Genomic DNA, 14,786 nt, shown 5'->3' on the forward strand with positions numbered 1-14,786 from the left:
TGAGTTGTCTATGTTCTTTTCAAGTTGAAATACTTTGTCTTCATTGTCTGATGTTCTATCTTCTAAGTGTTCTACTCTGCTGGTAGTATTCTCAATTGAGTTTTTAACTTGGTTTATTGCTTCCTGCATTTCTAGGATTTCTATTTGTTTGTTTTTTATTACCTCTATCTCCCTGTGTAATTGATCTTTTGCTTCTTGGATTTGTTTATGTAATTCATTGTCAAAGTGATCTTTCATTGTCCGATTTTGCTGTCTCATGTCTTCCTTGAGACTCCAGATCATCTGAAGCATGTATATCCTGAATTCTTTATCTGACATTCCATCTGTTGCAGCTATTACCTCTTCTAAATTTGAGTTGACCTGCATTGCTTGTGGTCCTTTCTTTCCTTGTCTTTTCATACTGCTCACGTTTCTTTCTGCTTGGTGAAACTGTTGTGTTTTTGAAATTTTCCCCCTATTTATTTATATTGCTCTTGTATAGTTGAAAAATCTCCCTTGGAGGGCGGGTAGTGGCTGTGCTCCTCCTCCAATTGGGGTGATCTGTCTACCATGCTGGCGGGCTGCTAGGCCTGCTCTTCTGGTTGGTTGCAGGTCTGCCCACCCTGCTGGTGCGGGTGGCAGCTCTGCTCTGCCCCTACTCCAATTGTGATGACGTGACTACCACACCCTCGGGTCGTTGGGCCTGATCCGGATGCGGGCGGCAGCTCTGCTCGGCCCCTACTCCAATTGGTGTGACGTGTCTACCACGGCTGGCAGGCCTCTGGGCCTGTTCCGCCGGTTTGTCGCAGGTCTGCCTACCTTGCGGGCTCGGGTGGCAGCTCTGCTCGGCTCCAACTCCAAATGGGGCTACCTGATTGCCACTCCGGCGGGTTGCTGGGCCTTTTCCAGACACGGGCAGCGGCTCTGCTCCACCCCCACTCCAACCAGTGTGACATGTATGCCTTGCTGGCCGGCCGCTGGGCCCATTCCACTGGTGGGCCACCGGTCTGCCTACCTTGGGAGCTCGGGCGGCAGCTCTGCTCGGCCCCCACTCCAAATGGGGTGACTTGACTGCCACGCTGGTGGGTCGCTAGGCCTTTTCCGGGCACAGGCAGTGGCCCCGCTCAGCCCTCACTCCAATCAGTGCGATGTGTCCACCATGCTGGCAGGCCACCGGGCCTGTCCCGCCAGTGGGTCGCAGGTCTGCCTACCTTGCAGGCTCGGGCGGCGGCTCTGCTTGGCCCCTACTCCAAATGGGGTGACTTGACTACCACGCCGTCGGGTTGCTGGTCCTGTTCCAGACGTGGGCGGCTGCTCTCTTCGGCCCCAGCTGCAGTTGGGGTGATGTGATACCACGCCGGCGGGTCGCTTGGCCTGTTCTGGGCCCAGGCAGCAGCTCCACTCTGCCCCTCTGGCCCCCACAGCACCCAGCAGGACTCGGACCGAGAAGCAGTTTCCGCGGGATCCCCAGCCCTGGGCCAAAGCAGCTCTGGGAGCCTGAACCCTGCCGCTCCGAGCTAGGTGCACGCTCTGCTAGGAGCAGGCTCCAAGAATCAGTCTCCGCGGGTTCCCCAGCCCTGGGCCAAAGCAGCACCGGGAGCCAGAACCCGGCCGCTCTGAGCTCAGTGCATGCTCAGCTAGGAGCAGGCTCCAAGAAGCAGTCTCCGCGGGTTCCCCAGCCCTGGGCCAAAGCAGCTCCATGGGCCAGAACCCGGCTGCTCAGAGCTCGGTGCACACTCTGCTAGGAGCAGGCTCCAAGAAGCAGTCTCCGCGGGTTCTCTAGCTCTGAGCCTGAGCAATCTGTCTGCGAGATGCAGGCAAATAACATCCTGAAATCACCTGTTCCATAGCTGAATGAGCTGAGATCAGTAGAAAACAGGGATGATTATGTCAGCTCTCCAAGATGGCGGCGGCTGGCCTCCTCCGTGGTCCGACCAGTGTGGAGAACCGAACTGGACCACTTCCCTCCTCCGTCTCAAACCCAGAACTCAGCACTGAGCACAGCCATTGCACCGCTGGCAGGAGCCCAAAGAATCCGCGCCGCCACCTTGCTGCTTCCCAGCCTGTGTGCCGCAAACTCCAGCCGCAGGGTGATCCACCAAACAAGCAGTGCGACCCTCTGTGCGGGCAAATCACCCTCGACCGAGCCCCCGCAGCCGATCCTCACGTGATGAAAATCCCTCCACTAGATTCTGGAGCACCTCAATTTCGCTGGAAATTCCCAACAAGACAGCCCTCAGCTGTTTTAACTCGTCATTCTCCTGCACAGTGACGTGGCGCACGGGGGTGATGCACTCCCTTCGCCGCCATCTTCCTCCTCCGGAATTTTGTTTTTATTCAGTTTTAAATGACAATTGGAAATCCAAGTAGAGATGCCATGTAAGCAGATGAATATACAATGGAGTTCAGAGGAGAGGTCCAGCTGATATAAAATTGGGAGTCATCAGCATGGTATTTAAAGCCAGAAGACTGTATAGGAGTTAGCATAGGAAGAGAAGCACTCCATGAACTGATATTTTGAATATTCTAATACTCAAGGGGATTAAAGAGGAACCGATAGACTGAGAAGGAATCAACAAAGCAGAAAACCATAAGAATGGTCTTTACGATGATCTATTAGTACTTAGATGACCACCATTTTATTATGTTCACAGTTTCTGTAGTCAGGTATAAGAACAGGGTATGATGTAGGTAGCCTTGCCTGGGACTTAGTTGGGGAGACCTGAATGAAATGACTTAAAGGCTGGAGGGCTAGAATCATCTGAAGGCTTCTTCACTCAGGTATTTGGACCTTGGGCTATGATGACTCAGACAGTGTCTGAGTAAACACAGTTGCTCAAAAGGAGGTAAAACACCCCTGGGTTAAATTTTCTGTATGAAAACAAAGACCCTGTGACATTAAATTATCTCCAATTCCCCCATCCCTTCCTGGCCACACATTTTCCATTTGATTTGTTCTTTGACACATCCTGGTGGCCTCAGAGAAGTCAAACTTCCTAAAGGAGGGATCTAGAGCTCCAAGAGCAAGTGTTTGCAATGACCTTGGCAAAAGCTGCATGGCCTTTTTTTTTTTTAAAGCAACAGAGTTTATATACCATATAATCCCCCCACATTCAAAGTGTACCATTAAATAGTTTTAATATATTCCCAAAGCTGTACTACCATCTCTGAAGTCAATTTTAGAATATTACTGAAATTAGAATTTTAGTAATTAAGTTTGGGATATTACTACTCCAAAAAAGAAATCCAGTAGCCAGGTGTGGTAGTGCACACCTGTAATCCCAGTGATTTGTTCCTGAGCAACTTAGTAAGACTCTGTCTCAAAATTAAAAATAAAAGGAGCTCGAGATATAGCTCAGTAGTAAAACACCCCTGGGTTAAATCTTCTGTACGAAAACAAAAACCCTGTGACCATTAAATTACCTCCAATTCCCCCATCCCTTCCTGGCCACAGGCAAGCACTAGTCTACTTTCTGCCTTTATAGATTACCCTGTTCATTTCATGGAAAGGAATCACATGGGATCATAAGTAAGATCACACAATTTTTGGTCTTTTACAATTGGTATCTTATAATGTTTTCAAAGTTCATTCATATTATCACATAAATCAATACTTAATTCCTTTTTATTGCCAAATTCTATTTCATTGTATATATATATGCCACATTGAATTTATTCACCAAATTGCTCATTGCTGAGTATTGTATTTCTATACTTTTATTTTATATACTTTTATTGTATTTCTATACTTTTCTATACTATGATTTTATATGGATATTTTGCGCTTCAAATTTGCTAAACTTGTTTGCTAGTTCTAATAGTTTTTTAGTGGATTGCTTATACCTTTCTGTATGCAAGATCATGTCATATGCAAAAAGAGCTTCTTTTACTTCTTCCTTTCTAATGTGGATGCATTTCATTTTCCTGCTTAATTTACCTGGATAGAATTTCCCTGGAAATTAAATAGAAGAGGACAGAATGGACATCCTTTTGTTGCACCTAGTCAGTCTTAGGATGCTTTCTCTTTCATAACCTAGTCTTGGAAGTCACATAGCACCATTTTCAATGTGTCCTATTGGTCAAAGCAGTCACAAGACCATCCAGATTCAAGGGAAACAGACAGATTCCATCTCTTGATGGAAGGAATAGTAAAGAATTTTCAATTATAGTTAAGCCACCACCGATAAGTTTCCTAGACACCAAGTGAAAATTTAATTTCATAGAGGAGAGAGTGATCTATGTTGAATGATATTGTTTTTGTGAGGCCTGAGAATTGACCATTGGATTTGGCAATGCAGACGTGATTTGTGGTCTGGTTAGAAACAATTTTGGTGGTATGTGTAGCAAACACTTGTTTGGGATGAAGTCAGGAGAGTTTTGGAGGAGGGGAATTGGAGGCAGCAAATAGAAACGATTCTTTTGAGGATTTTGTTATAAAGGAGAGTAGGAAAATTGTGTGGTAACCTTAGGGGGATACTGAGTTCATCAGAATTTAATTTTAAGGTGGGAGCAAATGGCAGTATGTTTAAATGCCCGTGAGAATGCTTCAGTGGAAAGGGAAAAAACTGAGGATGCTGGAATGGTGTCTGTGAGAAACAAAAGAATAACATGTACTTCTGTTCTCTACCATCTTCAACCTAACTTGTTTCCTTTAGCCTCAAATTATGCTAGATAACACTACTACTAAGGAAAACTCCTTCCTCAACCCTGTTTCTCATTCAATCCTGAAATTCCTATATAGTGCCCATCTTTTTTATATTTCCCTTAGCTCAGATATTTTGAGAAAGAAGTCTATACCAATAATTTCTCAGTGCTGATGCTTACCTGAATCACCAATCAGATCCTTGACATATTGAGACAGAAGTTCCCTAGGTAATTCTAATACAATGTTAAGTCTGGGAGCCTCTGAAGCCTATACTGTAGTCATTTTTGTTTTCTTGTCTCTCATTCATTATTAATTCTACCTCTTCTTTTAGATTCCCATTGTTCTACTTGAGGTGAGTTCCCATGGATGCCCACTGACCTCTGATTTACCCCAGTCATTCATATATTCTTGCCTCATTTATCATGGTCCCTGAAGGATTTCATACCTAACTTTTCCCTTGGCTTCTGAGTCACCATGTTCCATTACATTTTAATGGTGTTTAACAATTGTTTTTGGAAAAAAAATTGTTTTTTTGGAGGACAGGGAAAAATGCAAGCCCCCAGTCTTATTCCTCTTAAATTCTGATTCAATAGATCTGGAATCTGGCCCATGAATTTTTATTCTAATAAGCCCTTAGATGTTTCTAATGCAGGCAGCTCACAGATTTCACAGTCATGGATTTCTTCTCTTTCTTTCTCTCTAAGAGTTTCACACATCACTCATTGGTCCCAAGTCTTGTTGTTAAGCACTATACAGGTGGTGCACCTGGCAGTCAAGTAGTACCTATTTGAGAGCTTACTGCCCGTGTTCTCACTGTTGTGTTCAACTTTACTTGTAGGCCGATTCTTCTTCCATCCAGTTATCTACTTCTGATCTTTCTGCTGAATTTCAAACTTTCTTAGTGACTAATATAGTTCTACTCATATCTCCCTTATGCTCTTCCAACATATCCAAAGTAGAACATATTTTTCTATAAAAATCTCTCTCCCATTTCCCCCCCCTTAGCTAGTGACATTGCTGTCTTCTCAACTATATAAAAACCACAGAATTATATTTCACTCCTTCTGGTCCTTCACCCCTCAACCTACAGTTGCTCAGTTAATAAATCTTGATTTCACTTTATGTTACTAATGTCTGTGCCTGTCTCCTTTCTTTCCTTCTACACCTACCTCACTTTTGGCTCCTAGTTCTGCCTAGCCAACACCTAATTATGTCTCTCAGGTATAGATTTTTTGTTTGTTTCTTGTCTCTTACAAATATGAAGTAGTGCATTTTTCATACGTTTTCATAACAGACCATGCTTAAGCCCTCTTAACACTTAGCACATTATGTATTAAATGCTTATTTACTTCTTTGTGTCTCTCAGTAGACTAAGAAACTGCTCAGGAGAGGTACTGACTTATTTGTGCATTCCCATTGATTTGCACAGAGGTTACCATTTAACAAATATTTGTTGAGTGAATAAATAAATCTTAAAAGAATTGAGGAATCTGCAGTCATTTTAAACAGAACAAAACCATATTCGTAGTTTAGAAATATCAGGATTGGAGGTGGCTTGCAGGGTAGCAGTCTGCAATGTGGAGTGAGGGGAAAGTATTAGAACTCATATTTATTTTATCTACTTAAGAAATTAAATTTTATTAATATTGGATTAGCTATCAAACATGTCAATCACATAAATAAGCATACAAGTTGGGAGGATGGTTTAGCATTGAATTGGGAGAACTATAGAAGTAGGAAAATTGAGATCAAGATGCGATTGCAGGGAGCTGGGGTTGTGGCTCAGTGGTGGAGCACTTGCCTGGCACATGTAAGACACTGGGTTTGATCCTTAGCACCACATAAATAATTAAAATAAAGGTATTGTGTCCATCTACAACTAAGAAAAATATTTTTTAAAAAAGATGCAATTACAGTGATTCAGATGAGGAACAGAAAGGGTCTGAAGGCTTGAATTTTGATCCTGGGGATGAGTGCAATTACTGCAGATATGATGATGTCAGGGAAGACCACCTTGGAGAGCCTATAGTTTTGCTGAGACCTGAGGGTTCAGAGAGAACCAGCCTTGTCAAGAGGTTGGATACAGCATTTTGGGTGGAAGGACCAGAAAGTTCAATGACCAAATAGGAGATAGAGCTGGGGTTGTAAGAGGAACTGAGAAGAGGCCTGTGACTGGAACTGAATGAACAAGGAGGAGCAGCATGGGGGGAATTTGAGAGAGGGCAGGCAGGCCTTACTGGCCATGGGCAGAAGTGAGCATTGTTGTCTGTGCAGTGAGAAGACATCAGAGTTAAAGCAAGGAGGTAACCTTGTCTGAGTTGCACTTTTAAAAGTCTGAGGGAAGAAAGTGTTTGGGGACAGGAGTTGATGAATCAAGAGTTCCATCTTAAACATTGTAAGAGTGAGGTGCACTGTTAAGCCTACCTTTTTTGTTTTATTTAAGTCATTGAAACTTCAGACAGTTAATATATTCTATGTTTATCATAGCTAGATCCTACAGAAATTCTGCAGATATGTACCAAGCACAGGACTGAGTCAGCAGGTCATGAGGAGAAGGAACAGCTAGTATGTATCTTTCTCTACTGTAAATGCTTTGTATTAGTGCCAGCAATTAAGTTTTTGTCTCTCAACTCCAAACTTACCCTTCTATCCCTGCTTTGTGGTGCTGAGATTAGGACTCAGATCCCTTAGGCTTCGCCAATCAGAGAAATAGCAGGAATTAAGATAGGAGGAAGAAGGGATTTCTCCTTCCTGTTTGTTTTCTGTGGATTTCCTGATTGCTTCCTGTTCCTGTGACCATCATCCCAGGTCTCACTTATTCCAAGAGCAACTTTTGTTCAAGATTATAGTTCTTCCAACATTTGCCAAACCTGCTTCCTCACCCAGATTCAGGACCCCAGCTGCAGTCCAGCAGAGGTCTGAGTTTCAGTGCTGTGGGGGCCCTTCCTCCAAATGTCTAAATTTTTCTAAGTTCAACTTCACTTTGTTTCATCAGCCCTGTAGATGGTAGTTGCTTCCTGCAATTGTTCTCTCTATTATACCTCTGTGATTTCCATTCCACTTTTCAGTTAACAACTCTTTTTATTAATAATTTCTGATAAATAATTACTGTCTCCCAGCTGGATTTCAATCAATACAATTAGTTATTATATCATCCTGGCACAATTTACTAAGATAAACAGAAAACTGAGACAAAATGACATTAAATAAGTAGCCCATAACACACAGCCACTAGGTGGTGGAGTTGAAATTGGAACCAAGTTTTGTTTTGTTTTTGCCCAAAGCCCTGTACACCAATGTCTAGTCACCTTCTACATTGCTTGAAAAACACATGACTACTCAACATGGAGTTATAAATATAATTTACAAATCCTTTTTATCATTTTTATTATTTTTCTCTAAGCTATTTTTGGACCCAGCATTTCCCAAAATATATCCCAGGCAACACTAGCAGTACAAGAAGACCTGTGAAATATAGGTTCTGGATTTAAGAAAGCTTAGGAAACTGTCATGTATTGGCCTCTTCAAAAGACACACTGAACATTAGCATAACAAAGACTCTGAGAAATCTTGCCATAAGATTTAAATATAGAATGAGGCAGTTTCTCATAAATTTTCTGAACATCTCAAAAATATGGAAAATATGAGATTGCTCTAGTTTGGATCTTAAGCGCTCCACAAAGGCCCATGTGGTAAAGCGTTGGTCCCCAGCATGTGCTATTAGAAAGTTACTGAAGCTTTTTTTTTTTTTTTGATACTAGGGATTAAGCCCAGGGTTGCTTTACTACTAAGCTACATCCCCTGACCTTCTTATTTTATTTATTTGTTATTTTGAGACAGGGCCTTGCTACGTTGCTGAGGCTAGCCTCCAACTTGTGATCTTCCTGTCTCAGCCTCCTGAGTCTTTGGGATTATAGGCAAGGGCCACCATGCCTGCCTCCAGAATGTTATAGAAGCTTTAAGATATGGGGCTAAGTGGGAGGTCTTCACATCATTAGGGGTGTGCCCTTGAAGGGGATGGGGGGACTCCAGCATCTTCCTCTTCCATTCTTTCACTTCCTGGCTGAGAAGTGAATGGTTGCTCTCACATGTTTCTGCCAGGCTACTTCACCATAGGCCCAAAGCAACAGAGGTCAGTCAATTATGGACTGTTACCTTCAAAACTGTGAGCCAAAATAAACCTTATTTTTTAATGAGTTATTGTCTTAGGTATTTGTTACAATAACAGACTAATACAGGGGTTAATCATTATCTAATGTATCCTGTACAACAGTAGTGCCTGGTTAGGAGAGAGTTGCTCATACTAGGAATTTTGGAATGTTTTCATAACATCTCATAACAATTTAAACAGAAGTTGCTGTTTAAAAAATATTGGGAAAAGTAATGCTGATCTTTGGTTAAGTTATAAAAATATGATTTTAGATTGTACTTTTTGCATCTTAACTATTTAACCCTGTGGATTTGTTTCCATTGTACTTTCAGTTGAAAAAAATGACATAGGCAATTCTTGAAGCAATAGCCAAGATCAGAATTAGGATTTGATGACTTCCAGGATGAGTGGTTTTTACTTTCTTTTTCTTACACCAATCTGGGAGCAAGTTATCTCTCCACAAGTTCCACAAATACAAAAGTTTCACTTCTGCAATCGTAACCTACATAAATCCTGGAAATAGGAGTGGTTTTGCAGTGCTTACATTTAACCTTCTGACTGTATTTATTGGAAAGTTTATATAACACATTATGACATGTTCTACTGTAAAAAAAATATAATTAATGCTTCACACATTTGTTTATTTTTAAGAAGTGAGAAGCCATCTGCATTTGTGTTTGAAATTGTGGTTCATTCGTTTATATTTTTATTTTATTTGAATAACTGTACCAGTTAATTGACTTGGATTATGTTGTTTAGAAATCAGTCAAAAAGAAATGCATATAAGTTTTTGAAATATTATAATTAACCCTTTTTAGCTAACTCCTTTCCAGAGAAAGCTGACTCAAAAATTTTTTTCATGGTATATTATTCAGTATTACTTTTTTTAAAAAAAATTTTTGTAGTTGTAGATGGATGTAATGTCTTTATTGTATTTGTTTATTTTTATGTGCTGCTAAAGATCAAACCTAGTGCCTCGTGCATGCTAGGTTAAGTACTCTGCCACTGAGCTCCAGCTCCAGTCCCAGTCTAACTTTTTAAGTACCTTCTACATTCTACTCCCTGAGCCAGTGTTAGAGATAAATAAATAAGTAGATTTATATATTTATAAATGATATATATATTTATATAGAATATGTATTTATGTCAGTATTTTTTTACAACTTCAAAGACATTATGCTAAATAAAGAAGTCCAGTCAAAAAAGGACAAATACTGTGTGATTCCACTTATGTGAGGTTCCTAGAAAAGTCAACTTCATAGAATGGTGGTGGACAGGGACTGAGAGGAAGAGTGACAGGGAAGTCACTGCTTCATGGTCTTGTTTCAGTTTGGAATGAGGGAAACGTTTTGGAAATGGACAGTGGTGACAGTTGTACAACATTGAGAATGTACTGAATGCCATTTATATTACACCTAAGAATATTTAAAGGCATCTGTATATTTCACAAAACTAATATTTTTTTTTCAGGCTGGGGTGTAGCTCAGTGTTCAAGTGCTTGCCTGGCATGCACACGGCTCTGGATTTGATTCCCAGTGTGGAAGAAAGTGGGGAGGGGGGGATTTTTTTTTCCTTCATAGAATTAACACTTATCCAATTCACATTTCAATTTGGCTCCTGAAGATCAATCATAGCAGTTCATGGCCTTTAGACTGTGCATTCTGTTTAACTTCAAACTGGTGTGTTAGCCAACTTTTCATCACTGTGACAAAATATCTTAGAAAAACAACCTAAAGGAGGAAAGGTTTATTTCATGTCACAGTGTCAGAGGTTTCAGTTCATGGTTGCCTGTCTCCATTGCTCTGGGCCTGAGGTGAGGCTCAACAGCTTAACAAGGGTATGGTGCTGCTCAGCTCCTGGCAACCAGAGAGCAGACAGGAGTGGGGGTTGGGGAGGGACCAGACACAAGATATACCCTACCAGGGCATAGTCCCAGTGACTACTTCCTCCACCTAGGCCTCCCTTCTACATTTCCACTCAATAATGCCATCAAATTGTGAATTCATCAGTGGATTAATCCACAAATGAGGTTGAAACCCTCATGATCCAATCATTTCCTAAAAGTCCTACCTCTGAACACTGTTGCCTTGGGTACCAAACCTTTAACAGAAGCCTCTGGAGGACATTCAAGATCCAAACCATAACAATTTGGCTTAAGGAGTCCATTTGAAAATCATCCTCAGAGTGGTGAGAACTTTAATAAAAATGTAAACAGATCCCCAAGATTCCCAGTGCTTCCCGGAGGCTTCCCTCAGCCAGTCTTCCCTGAACCAACCAGCAGCACTGATGTGAGTTTGGATTAGTAGGCTATGATCCCATTGGTGTAAAAATGTGCTAAGGATTCAAGAAATTGGTACAGGAAATTACCATTCTGCCTTGAGCTAACAAAATGCTGGCTTTCTATCTGAATCTGTGCTCCTGCCAACACACTGAGCTCTTTATAATGAGATCTGAACTCAAATTTAGTCTCCCTGAGCCCTGGCCCTTGGCCCTACACAGCCTGCCTCTCACTGCTGCTATCTAAGCAGAATTGACTGCTAATTTGGTCTTCCCACTTCCCAACCATCACCAATTCCAAAGTTGCTTCCTCCCCTTGAGTCCTGAGTCAAGCTCTGGCCATCATCATCCAGGCCTAATTACATAGCTTTAAGAGATCTTATCTGCCAGGCATGATGGCACACACCTGTAATTCCAGCGATTTGGGAGGCTAAGGCAGGAAGATCATAAGTTCAAGGCTAGCCTCAGCAATTTAGTGAGACCCTATCAAAATAAAAACCTAAAAAAGAAAAAAAAAAGCCACTGGGTATGTAGCTCAGTGGTAGAGCACTACTGGGTTCAATCTCCAGTATCAAAAAAACTTATCTTCCAAGGGTGAATAAAGCTTGCCATACGAGGTTGACACAAGCTGTACATTAATCAAAGTAAACACCCTAATTTATGCAGAAGAGAGAAAATTGATATTTATCAGGTACTTACTATGAGCCAACTAATATGCCAGTTAATTTTAGACCTCCTAACAAGCTTGTGAGAACAAACATTATGATTATTTTCATATATATATATATATATATTTTTTTTTAATTTATAAGCAGTGCTAAGAATTGAACCCAGAGCTTCACATATGAGAGGCAAGCACTCTGCCACTTAACCACAACCTCAGCCCCATTTTTTTTTTCTTGTGAATAAAAGTTTTATTTACACACTGTATCTAGGAGCAGATACATAAACTCTTATACAATTTCCAAAAATGTGCAAAAAGTTACTATAATTAGTTTACAAACCAAGACATATTTTAAAATCAATGAACTTTGGATAATTCTTTCTGTGGTGTTCTCAGTACAAATGGTACACACACACCTGATTTATAGAAAAAGTGTAAACTACAGCAATCTGGATTGCAAGTATTAACTTTGTGGTACTCTAATGACTATGAAATTTCTTTAACTCAACATGTATACTATTACAAAATTATGTAAGAATTTTTCATCATCTATGGATGTAGCATTTGGATCACCTTTCAGGAACAGCGACTATACGTTTTGCCATGTTATGACTGATCAATAACCCAGCCCCGTTTTTAAAAATATTTTTAATACAGAAACTACTTTCCTGTAGCTGTACACACCCTTCAGGAAACACTACAGATGCTCTTCAACTTATGATGAAGTACTATGCATGGTGGCACATGTCTATTATCCCAGTGACTCGAGAAGCTGAGACAGGAGGATACAAAGTTCAAGGCCAGCCTCAGCAACTTAGCAAGGCCCTAAGCAACTTAGTGAAACCTTGTGTCAAAATAAGTTTTCTTCAGTCATTTAAGTCTAATCTTTTACTCGTCAATTCCTCCTATATGTCATGACCTGTCTGGCCTGCTCTTGTGTCCATGACTTTGCACCTTTCTTGTGTTCAGAGTCCAGAAAAATCACCTGTGCTAGCTTCCTTCCAACCATGAAAGGTTTCCCTGCCTCCCTGGCTACATTTCCAGCTCACCTAAATCCCATTCCTCCCAGTTTTCCATCTTTGGATATTAGAATTTGTACTGACTCATTTTACCTTAGATTGTTTGACATCACACACTTATAAACCTAGGGAATTTCCGGGTACCTTAACATATGCAACTTTCAAGAAAATCTTCACTTTTTTTGAACATATAAGATGCATTCTGGTAGATCAAAGTAGTGTTTGAATAGTCAGTTTAGTTTTTCCACAGTGACAGTAGGTAGGGGAAAAGCCATTACCATTTAACCCATGCCAGGCACTATGAGGCACTTTACATATTAACCCCTTCAGGTCTCACCACAACCCTATGTGGTGAGCATTATCCCAAATTTATTGACGATTAAATAGATGAAGTAACCTGTTTATGGTTGCAGAGGTGGCACTTGTAATACCTTGTTCTGTTTCCAGGGTCTCTTTAAGCCAATGTCAGTTCAGGAAGATTTTTGAAGAAGATACCAAGAAATTGGATATGAAAGTCATTTATTTGGGGAAATTGCTGTGAATGTTAAATGAGAAAAAAGTAAGAATGGGTAGGGAGAACCTTCAGAGTGGAGTGCAGGTGTGGTATCTGTGAGAGAGGGTTGGTAGGAAGAATCTTACAACATGGCACTGCTCTTGAGAACGTCTGTCAGGTGGATGAGATGTGGGGCAGGCCCAAGATGGCTATAGTTAGGCTCCCTCACCAGGACTTCTGGCCAGCAAAGTTTTTAGTATGTAGTCATAAGCACCCTGATTCAGCATATGTACTCAAGGTCATAAACATCTGCTTGTGAGCATGTGCTTACTTATGTAATCTGTTGGCACTCCACCTTCTTTGTATATAAAAAAAAGGCCTATGGAAAGACTTGGGAAGTTGTCACTGCCTCCAAATAAAGCAGGTCTACTATCCCAACTGCACCTTGCATTATCTTTACCTGCCCGAATCCCAAATATGTTTCCCAGGATCTAAGCCCCTGCAGTAGAGGGTGGCTTTGAGCAAAGACTGCTATTAAGGAGTGCCATATTGGTACAGGATGGCCTAGCTCTAGAACCAATACATCAACTGCTAGGGGCAGTTCCAGGGAAGCATGGTTTTGGCACAAACATCATGGTGAACCCAATGAGGCAGCAGATAGAGAGGGTCACCATCTATAGCCAACTCTCCTAAAAGGAGGTTGAGCAGTGCACCTCCATGGCCATGAGTGGAAGTTACAGAAAGCAGATTTAAAGAAAGCACACATTAATAATCAAACCACGGATGCAGCAGCCACTCCAGCATCATCTAGACAGTCACTTACAGGGATGGATCTCTGGCTTTGAAACTTCTGAATTTCATGAGCCAGAAAAACCAAAAGGCCCACTAAAATTGCCAAGTTTTAATTTTTATTATTCCAAGTAAATACACCAAGCTTTCAAATACCATTTCCTTTCACCATAGTTTAACATAAGATACCCATTACACAGCGACCAAAAGCTTATTTTCGTGACAGATACTCAGCTTTCTTTGTCTAAATATGCTATAGAAGTCCAAAGGAAAGTAGAATGTGCAGTTACTTGGAGAGGGGTTTCAAGGTGTATTGTGGCCAGCCCCCAAAAAAGGCTGTAGTTAGCTCCCTCTCTGAGACTTCCAGTGGCTATGTTTTGTTTTAAGTGTGTGGTCAGGGCTGGATACTAGCTATGTTTTGGTTAAGGCCAGAAGCACTCTGATTCAGCATATAGACTCAGGTCATTAAATATTAACTTGTGAGCATAAGCACCCCACCCTCCGGATGTAACCAGTTGGCACTCCACCTTTGGCCTTCATATAAAAAAGGGGATATGGAGGGCTGGAGTGTGGCTCAGTAGTAGAGTGCTCACCTAGCATGTGTGAGGCCCTGGGTTCGATCCTCAGCACCACATAAAAATGAAATAAGGATATTGTGTGTCTACCTATAACTAAAAAATAAATATACATTTCAAAAAGGGTGGGGTCTATGGAAATGGGCTAAGGGAAGGACTAAAGTGGAACTGGCTGGAGGCTGAAGCTGAAGCTGG

This window comes from Ictidomys tridecemlineatus, chromosome 5 (genome assembly GCF_052094955.1).
Source record: "Ictidomys tridecemlineatus isolate mIctTri1 chromosome 5, mIctTri1.hap1, whole genome shotgun sequence".
Taxonomy (NCBI): Eukaryota; Metazoa; Chordata; class Mammalia; order Rodentia; family Sciuridae; genus Ictidomys; species Ictidomys tridecemlineatus.